General features: G+C 43.5%; 1 long non-coding RNA gene across 1 annotated transcript in view; it reads left to right on the top strand.

The window, feature by feature from the left end:
* Positions 1-7,166: 7,166 nt before the first annotated feature.
* Positions 7,167-11,962, top strand: part of LOC144232880 (uncharacterized) — a 19,225-nt gene continuing 14,429 nt past the window's right edge. Inside the window, exon 1 of the long non-coding RNA XR_013335550.1 lies at positions 7,167-7,242. This is a non-coding gene — a long non-coding RNA (uncharacterized LOC144232880). The remainder of the gene's footprint in view (positions 7,243-11,962) is intronic.

Genomic DNA, 11,962 nt, shown 5'->3' on the forward strand with positions numbered 1-11,962 from the left:
CCTTGAATCTTACAGTTTTGCTAAATTCATTCTAGTAGTAGTTTTGCAAATTACTTGGGATTTTTTTTGCATTGATGATCATGTCATTTGCAAATAGAAATAGTTTTATACGTTCTTGATTCTTATGTTTTTGTTTGTTGTTTTTAAATTGCACCAAGGCCTCCAATGCAACGCTGAATCAAAGTTGAGAGTAGATAGTCATGCCATCTTTGGTATCTTAGTGGAAAACATTTACTCCTTCATCCTTAAGTATGATGTTAACTGTAGGTATTTTGCAGATGCCTTTCTTGAATTGAGGAAGGTCCTTTTTAATCCTAACTTGCTGAGATTTTATCATGAATAATATTGAATTTTGTCAAATGCTTTTTTCTTTGCATCTACTCAAATGGCCATATGATTTTTCTCCTTTATTCAGTTAACACAGTAAATTACATTGTTTGATTTTCAAATATCAAATTAACCTTGCATTCCTTGGGTAAACTCCAGTTGGTCATGATGTATTATCTTCTTACATATTGATGGATTTGACTTCCTAAAATGCTAAGAGCTTTCTTTCGTCTATTGTCTGGCAATTTTATTTTTATTTAAAATTTATTTTATTTTATTTTTGAGAGAGACAGAGACAGAGAGTGAGTGGGGGGGAGGGGCAGAGAGAGAGGGGGACACAGAATCCGAAGCAGGCTCCAGGCTCTGAGCTGTCAGCACAGAGCCCAACCTGGGGCTCAAACTCCCAAGCTATGAGATCATGACCTGAGCCAAAGTCTGATGCTTAACTGACTGAGCCACCCAGGTGCCCCATCTAGCAATTTGATTTTAAAATATAAAAGCAGTATATGCTTGCTGAAAAAAATAAAATAAAATACAATCCTCAACCAATATGAAAGCATGTGAAGCAAGAAATGAAAGTTGTTTCTTACTAATCAGTCACCTCTTGCAGGATGTAACCATAAGTAAGAATTTGGTATGTATCCTTCCTCACTGTTTTATATGCATGTACAAGTATATTACATATAGTTTAAATTCTGTGTTTTTTTCCCACCTAACACTTCCTCATGACATTAACTATTATCTAAAGCCATGGTTATTTTTAAAAAATTCAAATTATGGAGTAGTATTACACAGCATTGGCTATATTTTATCTAGTTTCACATTGTCTGATAAACAGGTTGCATATATTACTTTAACATGGAATGAAACAGAACAGTTATAATGATGTACGACAGGATTATAATGGAGATATCTACCAGCTCCTAAAAAGACTCCCCAGATAAGGTGGCTGGGCTTGAACTGAGTTCTAATGATGACAGAATCCTGAGTTTCTTCATTAAGAAAGGAAGGGAGAAAGGGAGGGAGGAAGACAAGATAAAGAAAGACAAGAAGAAAAGGGAGGGAGGGAAAGAGGTGGGCTGGAGGGAAGGAAGGCAGAAGAGAAAGAAGGAAAGGATCATCAGCGCCATGCTCTTATCTGGCTAACATATCCTATGTTCTGGTCCATTTTTCCAATCCAGTGGTAAAACGCTTTAAAAAATCTCTTCCCAACGCAGTTCATTCTTTTCTCCCAAAGTTTTTCCCATTATTTGACTTCAAACCTTTTCTCCTTTATTTGACTGTATTATTTGTGGCTCAGATGAAAAGCCAGACAGCTCACAGAACACTTACCACGCAGTAAGGGAGGAGCCACTGGGACAGAGTTCCAAATGTCCTATTGCAAGATGGTTACACGTCACATCTGCTTTTCTCCTCTGCTTTGCCTGTGGATAATGAGGATCATACACAGACATGTGTGTTGTGTTCCCAGCTCCTCTCGGGGATTCTGTTGCAGTGTGTTCTCTAAAGTCTTCTCAAGCACACTTGGCCGAGGGAATGCCCCACCACAGAGTATTTCCATTTCCTAAACCTTTTGCTAATATGCCACTGTCTTCCTACTGAATGGTGTTTAAGAATGAAAGATGTGGGGGGCGCCTGGGTGGCTCAGTCGGTTAAGTGCCTGACTCTTGATTTCGGCTCCAGTCATGATCTCGTGGTTTGTGAGTTTTAGCCCCACTTTGGACTCTGTGCTGGTGGTGCAGAGCCTCCTTGGGATTCTCTCTCCCCTCTCTCTCTGTCCCTCTCCTGCTCACTCTCTCTCTCTCAAAATTAAAAAAAAAAAAAAACAAGAATGAAAGATTTTGAAGATCTTTATTATTCATTTACTGGTAGCTTTATAGTATTACTGGTGTGAGCAAAAGGAAGTTATTCTGGGATTGTTTTACCTAAATCTTCTCAGGTGAAGCTAATCCTCGTGTTCATACACTATAGCAACAGATGTTTCTTTTCTGTGCCTTTTCTTTCATATCTGAGAAATGGGTATAAACTTGTCATGCTTCTTTCTGAGGGAGGCTTAGCTAATCAAATGAAATAATCTAGGTAAAAAGGATTTAAGTGATCACGTGTGGTGGATGCCTTGTGTGCATAAGTGCCCCTTCCTGAGTAACGATAGCGACTGAGGGTGAGTCATGTCCCAGATACGTGCTAGGTCTCACGCCAAGCACTTTATTGATACGATCTCATTTTAGTCTCACAAGCCCGTTTTTCACATTTCATAGGTGAGGAGTGTAGGTAGTTCACCTAGCAGCACAAGGAAACATCTTCAACGTCATACGGTACGCCTCTCAGTATTGATCGAGTGTGCAGTGTCAAATGTGATGATGTCACTTGGATGGTCTCCAAATAAAAGAATGTCTATGATTACTTAGGTGCCACGCCCATTGGTTTAGCCACAAGTTAAATATAGCTTGTGTGCATAGCACTCACCACATAGACACTTGCATCACAAATACAGCTTGTGTGTGTAGCACTTACCACAGGGACATGTACACCACCTCACTGAATCCCAGCAGCCCTGCATTCACCAGAGCAGACGTTAGCCTCACTTGATTCATGGTGAAACACTGACTCTCATGGGGGTGGATGGTCGCCACCACTTGCCGCATGTCTATGTTTTCTTAACCGGGTTTTGAGTCTGTTCCTATGTGCTTGCTGACCTGTAGTGTATATCTCAGGAAATGGAAATGAGCAGTCACTCTTCTTAAATATCTAAGCGTCCCAGAGCAGAACTCTCTTCTCAGCCATCGTTCAAGTGATCATGGGTGTATTTATTGGGGTGATTCTCCCACACCGATGGTTCTCATCCCTGGGGGCTCTCTTAACCTTCTACGGTTGCTGTAACAAATGACCACAAACTTAGGACAACACAAACGTACTACCTTACAGTTTGGTAGGTTAGGGTCCGGCATGGGTCTCACTGGGATAGGATCAAGGCGTGGGCAGGGCTGTGCTCCTTGCTGACGGCTCCAGAGGAGAGTCTGTTCTCTTGCTTCTTATAGTTCTAGGGGCCACCCACGTTTTTTGGCCGGTGGCTCCTTCCTCTGTCATCACACCAGCAACAGCGGGAGGGGGGAGTGCTTCTTACATGGAGTCAGTGTGGCCTCCCTCCTGCCTCCCTCTTCCACTTTTATGGACCCCATGATTCCGCTGTGCCCAACTGGACAGTCTAGGATAATCTCCCTATCTTAAGGTCCCTATCTGATTAGCAATTTCGTCTGCAAATTGATTCCTCCTTTCCACCCAATCTAGTTTATTCATAGTTTCCAGGGCTTGGAACGTAAATATCTGTGGGGGCCATTATTCGGCCTACCACAGGGGCTCATTTATGCTTTAAATGAAGGATGGAATCCATGAGCATAGGGGCAGTGGGAGTGACTTTACCCTGTGGTCTGCAGGTCTGTTTCCACTGTGGAAAAGGGAAGTGTTGCCTGTTGACTTTCAGTTCACCAGGTGGGGACACGCACGTGCGCGCTCGTGCGCGCACACACACACACACACACTCCTCCTTACAGAGAGGAGCAGGAACCTGTGCTAGCTGCACCCCCTGCTGACCAAAGGAAGGAGGGCTTTTCTTTGCAGAGGTCTTGGGGAGTCACTGTGTTGGGTACTGCTATTTTTCCTTTTCATTTCCTCTATGTTGGTTGAGAAAGTTCTGAGATAATTCAGGCTTCCTTCCCACTGTGCCCACAGCCCCTCACTTCCTTTTCACATTTAATATATATTGGCTCCCCTTTGCATGAGAAATAAATTTCAAATCCCCAGGCATGGCCAACCAGCTTCTTCATAATCTTGTTCCTGCCTTCTTCGCAAACCTCACTGGGTTATCATTTCCAGATTGAGTTAGATACTAAATATCCAATACCTAGGATGAGGTAGATGCATCAGTCAAGGAATTTAGTTGCAAAAGCACTAAAAGCAAACCTACTTTAGTCAGCTCAAGCAATAAGGAAATTTGTTAAGGGATATTTGAGGGTAGGAATACTAGAGGGTAAGGGTCCAGGAACAGTATTGTACAATCCTGAATGCGTCAGTGCCTGGACAGAGGCCTGGACAAGGGATGTAACTGCCAGGCTGGCCAGAGCTGCCTCTGCACACTGAAAGCCTCCCTACCCTCCTTTCCGGAAAGTTCTTCCTGACACCCCCTATTTTTGTGACTCTCCTGAATCGATGATTGACCTGAGTATGTCCGATGGACAGGGTCCACATCTCATGTCTGTACCCTAGAGGGTTGGAGTACAAAAGAGTTTGGAAAGTGGCTTTCTGTCTTCTGTTCTGGGAAGGCATGGACTCAAAGAGTGGGGAATTCCCCAAAGATCAAGGGTGTTGAAAAGTTGGCAGAAATGTTTGCTGTGGTAGGTGGTCGATACGGAGTGCCTCTTTCCCTAGAGAAAACAACATACTAGAATGGCAATAAACTATATCACTTGTGAAATCCACTATGGAGTGGATTATGAACACTTTCAAATATACATTCAGCTTCAACTGGATCAACCTCATGGCTGACCCTGTGTTAGCTGTGCTTGTATTTGTTCCTTCAACTCACTCCTCAGTTCTTGCGAAGCAAATCGCACACACGAACTCTCTTCATTCATAAATATCTTGGCATGTATCTCTAAGGGATGAGAATTACTTGTGAATTTTTGACTGTGGAGAAGCGACATGGCATAGCCACGTGTGCAGCTTTTGCATGAGTACTCAGAGTCTCCTTCAGGAAAACTAGCATTTCTCTGGCCGAGATTCTAGAATAGATCGCTCCCGTTCTTCGGGAACTTACCACCTATTCATTCACTCATCTGTTCACCCATTCAGCAGAAGATTAGTAAGTACTAGTGACTTTTCCCATACTTGGCTCAACACAGAGGTGAATAAAAATATAGCCATTGCTTTTATGGAGCTTTAAATGAGGAGAGGAAGGCCTGAGGTGTTAAAGAACAAAGCAGATGTAAACTAATAGTCAAAAAGTAATAAAGAGACATCTTAAGGTACTAAGCAATTCATCACAAAATGAATCAAGAAAACAGTAGACAAAATTCTCTGTTTTTATGAAAGATTTTTGCTATGCCATTTCACAGTCACTCGTAGGTAGAAATTACATACCCATTTAAGGTAATGGAATATCTTTGTGGATTATCAACCCAAGCACAGAAATTTGAAGCAAATTTTAAAACAGAGAACAAAAACACTGCCTAGCCTATTTGCTAAAAATTTCTGTTCAGGGGAAACCATAAAAGCACAGTGTATTGTTTATTTGCATGCAAGTTTTGTATGTTGTTCAGAGTTAGATCCTTCCGTAGGAGTATGCTTGTGGGCGTGCAATTGCAATGATTTCTGAACCCAAAGAGGCAAGATGTCTGACTCATGGCTGTAACAAGTGTGGCTCTGGGCAAAGAAATACAAGCCTTCAGGTTTATAAATAACACACGTGTAAGTAGTCCCAGGGGCACCTAGGTGACTCAGTCAGTTGAGTATCTGACTCTTGATTTTGGCTCAAGTCATGATCTCAGGGTTGTGGGATTTGATCCTGTGTTGGGCTCTGCGCTGAGCATGGAGCCTACTTGGGATTACCTCTCTCCCTCTGTCCCTCCCCCCTGTTCTGGTGCACAGGCTCTTTCTCTCTCAGAAAAAAGAAAAAGTTTAAGAAAGTAGTCCTACAACTACCCTGAATTTTACAATCTTTATTCAGACTTTGTAAGTGTAACAGGTGATCTTCAAACCCTCCACTTCTATCATTTTCAGTAGAGATTGAATATTCAACAACAAAAGAAATCCATGCAGACGAGGTAAGTTGGTCTAGTGCTTTGGACGATCCTCAAATTGCTGAACGGTGCATCTGAACATAGTATGATATGCGTCAGATAGCATATCCTGAGCCAGCACTGTCCAAGGTATCTTGAGGGTGGATACTTGGATGTACAGAGTTCAACAGTTTACATAAGAAGAAAGGGCAAAAGTTATCACCCCCAGAGCAAAGTTTACCCAAGAATGGCAACCCAGGCTGGAATGAACAGTACTTTCTGAGTGATCAGGCTCTTGGCCAGGTTCTTCCTTGACAGAAGTCATCTGATTTGGAAATTACTATCAACAAGAAGACTGTGGGAGTGACCAAGGAGTTCAAAATCCAATCTGGATTTTTAAAGACTTTAGACCCTTCTCACACCAGGCATTTGAACATGAACTGCTATAGTGCCAGGGAAAACTGGGCTGTTTCGTGCTGGCCCTACACTTTTCTGGAAGATGCTGTGGAAAGTGAAGAAAAGGACAGGAAAGGCAGTGCCATTGTCCATGGAGAGGGCATGTCAATGGCTGTCTGGCCTAAAGTGTGACACCAGTGCTGTGTGCTATGTCCCGGGTCCCTGGAGGGAAAATGTGATTTCTGGAAAAGAGACACAATTGATTGGCTTCACCATTTTCACCATGAAAACAGACTGGAGGCTGCTGATATTATTTTATTTTATTTTTAAAATTAATTTATTTATAGATAGCACATGTGAACAGGCGAGGGGCAGAGAGAGAGAGGATCCCAAGCAGGCTGTGCGTTGTCAGTGTGGAGCCTGACACAGAGCCTGAACTCACCAAGCCTGAGATCATGACCTGAGCCAAAATCAAGAGTTGGATGATCAAGTGACTGAGCCACCCAGGTGGCCCAAATGTTGTGTTTATTGTACACCTGACTCCTGTGTGCTGGCTGAGTTGGAAAGAGTTAACCCGGCAGGAATCAGCTGTGTCCTCTGACAAGCCTGCTCATGAGGTTGGCCCTGGGCTAGCAACTGGGAACCTGATTAACTGATAAGCCAGGCTCACTGTGCTTGAACCATTTGTGCAAGCGGTAAGCTCTAAGCTGAATACCTTCTTTTCTTCCGGGAGTCTAGAATTTGGGTATGTGCCAAACGACTTATTCTTTTATCTTTCTTTATGTGTATATAGAAACAGATAATTTGTAGGCAAAAATGGATCACGGTACTTGTACCGTTCTGTTTCTGCCCCAGTATATCTTGGCATTTGCTATTTTGTATTACATACAGCACAACCGCATTATTTTACAAAGTGGTTTGGGGGTGCCTGGGTGATTCAGCCAGTTAGGTGTATGACTCAGGCTTGTGGGTTTGAGCCCCACATCAGGCTCTGTGCTGACAGCTCAGAGCCTGGAGCCTGCTTGGGATTCTCTTTTTCCCTCTCTCTGCTCCTCACCCTCTCACTCTCTGTGTCTCTCTCAAAAACAAAAAAAACAAAAAAAAACTTAAAAAATGATTTGATTTCCCATTGTTTGGACATAGTGTGCCCTGTTTGGCCCAGTCCCTTCAGATGGACATCTGGGTTAGTTCTCAACTGAAGTTCTCATAAGCGAGGCTACCATAAGTAAACTCTACAGTTTAAGGAACGGTTGATAATTTCTTCACTACTTTAGAAGAAGTACTATCGCACTTTGTTTTTAAAGGCCTAGTTAATTCCTCTTAGCTAACTGCAAGATAGATCTACTTAACAAGGAGATGTGGGCTGAGGGATCCTGAGTCATGTCACACATGCAGCCAAGGGCGGCTTCAGGACCCAGACAGGTGTTGACTACCAGCCAACCAGAATCTAATTTCTAAAAATATATTGAAAACGCTGTGTCCAAACAAAATTGAAGCTGTGAAAGTTTGGGCAGTTGTATGTGTCTCCTTAACACTTTGGCTGTAATGTGTGAACCCAGGTTTCGATCCTGATTTGATCCAGAAAACACAGAAGCCAACTGGGGGAACTCGACTACTGACTGGATATTGGATGATATGAAGGAATTTTTTTACTAAATGTGTTAGATTTGGTGATGGTGTTGTAGTTCTATGTAGTAGAATTCTCATATTTTAGAGATACATTGTAAAATATGAGAAGATGAAATCATGATGCCTGCTCCCGGCTTTATATTCCTCCCACTGGGGAGAAGTGTGTGTGTGAGCTTGAGTGTGTGGGTGTGTGAGGGTGTGTGTGAGTATGGGCATGTAGGTGGGGGGTGGGTGTGAAGGGGTGTGTGAGCATTTGCCAGAGTTTGTATGAGTGTATGAGGGTGTGTGTGTGAGTGCATGTGTGCATATGAGGGTAGGTATGAGTGTGTGAGGGTATGCATAGGTGTGAGAATGTATGAGGGGGTGTGAGTGCATATGAATGTGTGAAAAGTATGAGGGGTGTGAGGGTATGCATGGGTGTGCAAGAGTGTGGGAGGTGGATGTGAGTGTGTGAGAGAGTGTGACAGAGTGTGAGGGTAGGTGTGAGTATGTGAGGGTATATATAGGCGTGAGAGTGTATGAAGGGGTATGAGTATATATGAGTATATTAAAAGTGTGAGGGTGTGTAATTGTGTGTGAGGGTATGTATGGGTGTATGAGAGTATGAGGGGTAGGTGTGAGAGACTGTGTGTAAGGGTGGGCATGGGTGTGTGAGTGTGTATGACGGTTGTGAGGGAGTGTGAGTGTGTGCATGGGTGTGCAAGAGTGTGAGGGGTGGGTATGAGAATGTGTGAAGGTATGCAGGGGTGTGAGAGGGTATGAGGGAGTATGAGTCTGTGTGAGGATGTACAAGAGTGTGAGGGGTGTCGTGATGTGTATGAGACTGTGTGAGGGTGTGTATGAGGGTGTGTTGCTGGGGTAGAGATGAGTTGTTGAGATTGGATGATGGAAGTTGACTCCATTGTTCTCTCCAGCGTGGCCCAGGGTGGGCACGGTGTTGTATTTCGTGTATCGTGTATATCACATGAATAAGCATGTTCCCCTGCTCAGCTGAAAGCTAGGCTTTGATGGCTGGTTACTCCTGATGGGGTGGAGAGAACTTGAAGACAACGTAGCGGTGGGAAGAAGGCCCAGCTCCGGGCTGGCTGATTTTAATAAAGGAACATTCCTCTTGGCCTTCGTCCAGGGGTGGGGAGTTTCCGTTGTTCAAGGCGCTGACTCATGGGAGGAGAAGAAACCAAAACCAGACATTTAATTTAATTTAGAAGGTTTTTTTTTTTAAATAAACAAAAGCATTGACTTTAAACATTCAAGAAAGACATTACGAAATGTAAGTCAGTAAGTGTGATGATCATAATAATGAGTGAGAAAGAAACATGCCCAAATCAATATTGCAAAGCACAATAAATAAAGTGGTGTCAAAAGTGATATTAGAGTTGAAAGGAGAGAGAAATTAATGCAGTTGGGGGTCGGGACAGATGAGAGGCAGCATGGGATGATGGTTTGTTGGCGGTTGGTACACCTGGGGTCAGACCCACCTGTGTCGTATGTAGCTGTGACCTTGCCCTCTGACCTCTTGCTGTACAAACTGGATACACTGACCATGAATTACATACCCTCCATGCGCTGATTAAAGCAGTCCCTAGTGTGGTTACAATAGTTCCTAGCACTGTGTTTTCATGTTCATGTATTCATTTCTCAAAGAAATAAGAAGTGATATCTTTGAGTAAAACAAAAAAAAAAAAACCCAATCCCTTTTTTGGCTGACCAGCATTACCCCTTCCTGACAACTCTGCCAGTTTCAAATACAGCACAACCTTGGTTTGTGAGTAAAATTTGTCCCGGAAACGTGCTTGTAATCCAAAGCACTTGTATCTCAATGCGAATTTCCCCATAAGAAATAATGGAGGGGCACTTGGGTGGTTTAGTTGGTTAAGCGTCCAACTTTGGCTCAAGTGATGATCTCATGGTTTGTGAGTTCAAGTCCCACATGACTTCTTCACATTCTCCCTCTTTCTCTGCCCCTCCCCTGCTCACACTCTATCTCTCTCAAAATAGGTAAATAAACTTAAAAAAGAGGAGAATGGAAACTCAGACGATTCGTTCCACAACCCAAAAATATTCATATAAAAATGATTCCAATGCTGTAATATAATACAAAATAATAAAGGAAATGCAAAATATAAAGAAAAATAAATTAACCAGCACTTCCGTTTGAAAACCTTCATGGCTGGTGGGAGGGAGACGAGAGGTGGGTTATTGTGTGGGACGACTTTCAGTATCACTAATGGAATCACTGCTATCCATTGACTCAATGGAATATTTTTCAGCATGGGGACCATTGTATACGCTTGCACTGAAGCTGACTACAGTGCAGTATTAATAATCTATTGTCATACACTCTATTTAATGTAACTGGCAAGGAGGCAGCAGAGGAAAATGTCTGTGTCTGCAGGCAGCCTGACCTAGAGTGAAGCAAAGCATTCCTAAGCTTACTCTTGTCTGGAAAAGCAAAGGGCTGTCTATAGGTGCTTGGAAGTGACAAAAATACACTAGTGCAAGTTGTGGGCATCCTCCAATATGCTGAAAAATCTCTGATTTCTGCCAAACACTGCAGCCTGAGAATGAGCATCCGAGCATGGGAGACAATCACCCACAATTCCGCAGTGCACAAGAGAACACCATTGGCTCCGTTATGATCATGTGACGTTCAATGCCACGTACAACTCGTATTGCAAGACATTCCTCATTTATCAAGTTAGAATTTATTAGACATGTTTGCTCATCTTGAGGAACAGCAACAAAAGTTACTTGCAATCCAAGGTTTTACTGTGCTTGGGTCTGTTACACATAGTCTGGGTGGGAGAGAAAATTCGATGGGCTGCTTTTCACTCCAGAAGCCCCTTCCTCCAGGACCTAGATGGAGCAAGGCCTCATTTGAGATTCTGACAAGTGGCTAATCCCAGTGGCAACATCCTGGACCTGGCTCTTCCTGCCAGGAACACAGATCCGTTAGCTCCGGCTCCCTCATGCCCAGAGTGAGCCTGGGTCCTGCCCACTTCTGGGGCTGCTTCTCTTAGCGTGCCTCCTGGTTTGCAGACAGCTGGCTGTTTCCTCACAACGCTTGTCTGCTGGAGGTAGCCAGAGTCTGATGTTCCCCATTAGCAAGCAAAAGTTCTCATGGTCTGGTCTGCCATGTGGCCAGTGAAGAAGGGCTCCCAGGAAAGAAGACACTGGCCAGAAAGAGAGACAGAAAGGAGTAAAAGCAAGCAGCTGCTCCAGGCGCAGGATGGGCTTGCCTGAGCCAACGTCAGCTGGCAGTTAATGCAGATCCATGGGGAATTGGGAAGAATGGCCCAATTTTTACATCCAACCATTCCCCGCCCCCCACAACCACCACATCTACCTCTGTCACCTTGTCTGGCTTCCTACTGGGGCCTATGCTTCAGGCCCTAACCTTCCCTTTCAAATGTCCATCGGTGGATGAATGGATAAAGAAGATGTAGTATATCTATGCAGTGGAGTATTACTTGGCCATCAAATAGAATGAAATCTTGCCAGTTGCAACTATATACATGGAAGTGGAGGGCATTATGCTAAGCGAGATCAGTCAGAGAAAGACAAATATGCTATGACGTCACTCATATGAGGACTTGAAGATACAAAACAGATGAACACAAGGGAAGGGAAGCAAAAATAACATAAAAACAGGGAGGGGACAAAACATAAGAGACTCTTAAATACAGAGAACAAACAGAGGGTTGCTGGAGGGGGTGTGGGAGGGGGGTGGGCTAAGTGGGTGAGGGGCGTTAAGGAATCTCCTCCTGAAACCATTGTTGCACTAGATGCTGGCTAACTTGGATGTAAATTAAACAATAAATAAATTAAAACACACA

Source organism: Crocuta crocuta, unplaced genomic scaffold (assembly GCF_008692635.1).
Source record: "Crocuta crocuta isolate KB4526 unplaced genomic scaffold, BGI_CrCroc_1.0 scaffold811, whole genome shotgun sequence".
Taxonomy (NCBI): Eukaryota; Metazoa; Chordata; class Mammalia; order Carnivora; family Hyaenidae; genus Crocuta; species Crocuta crocuta.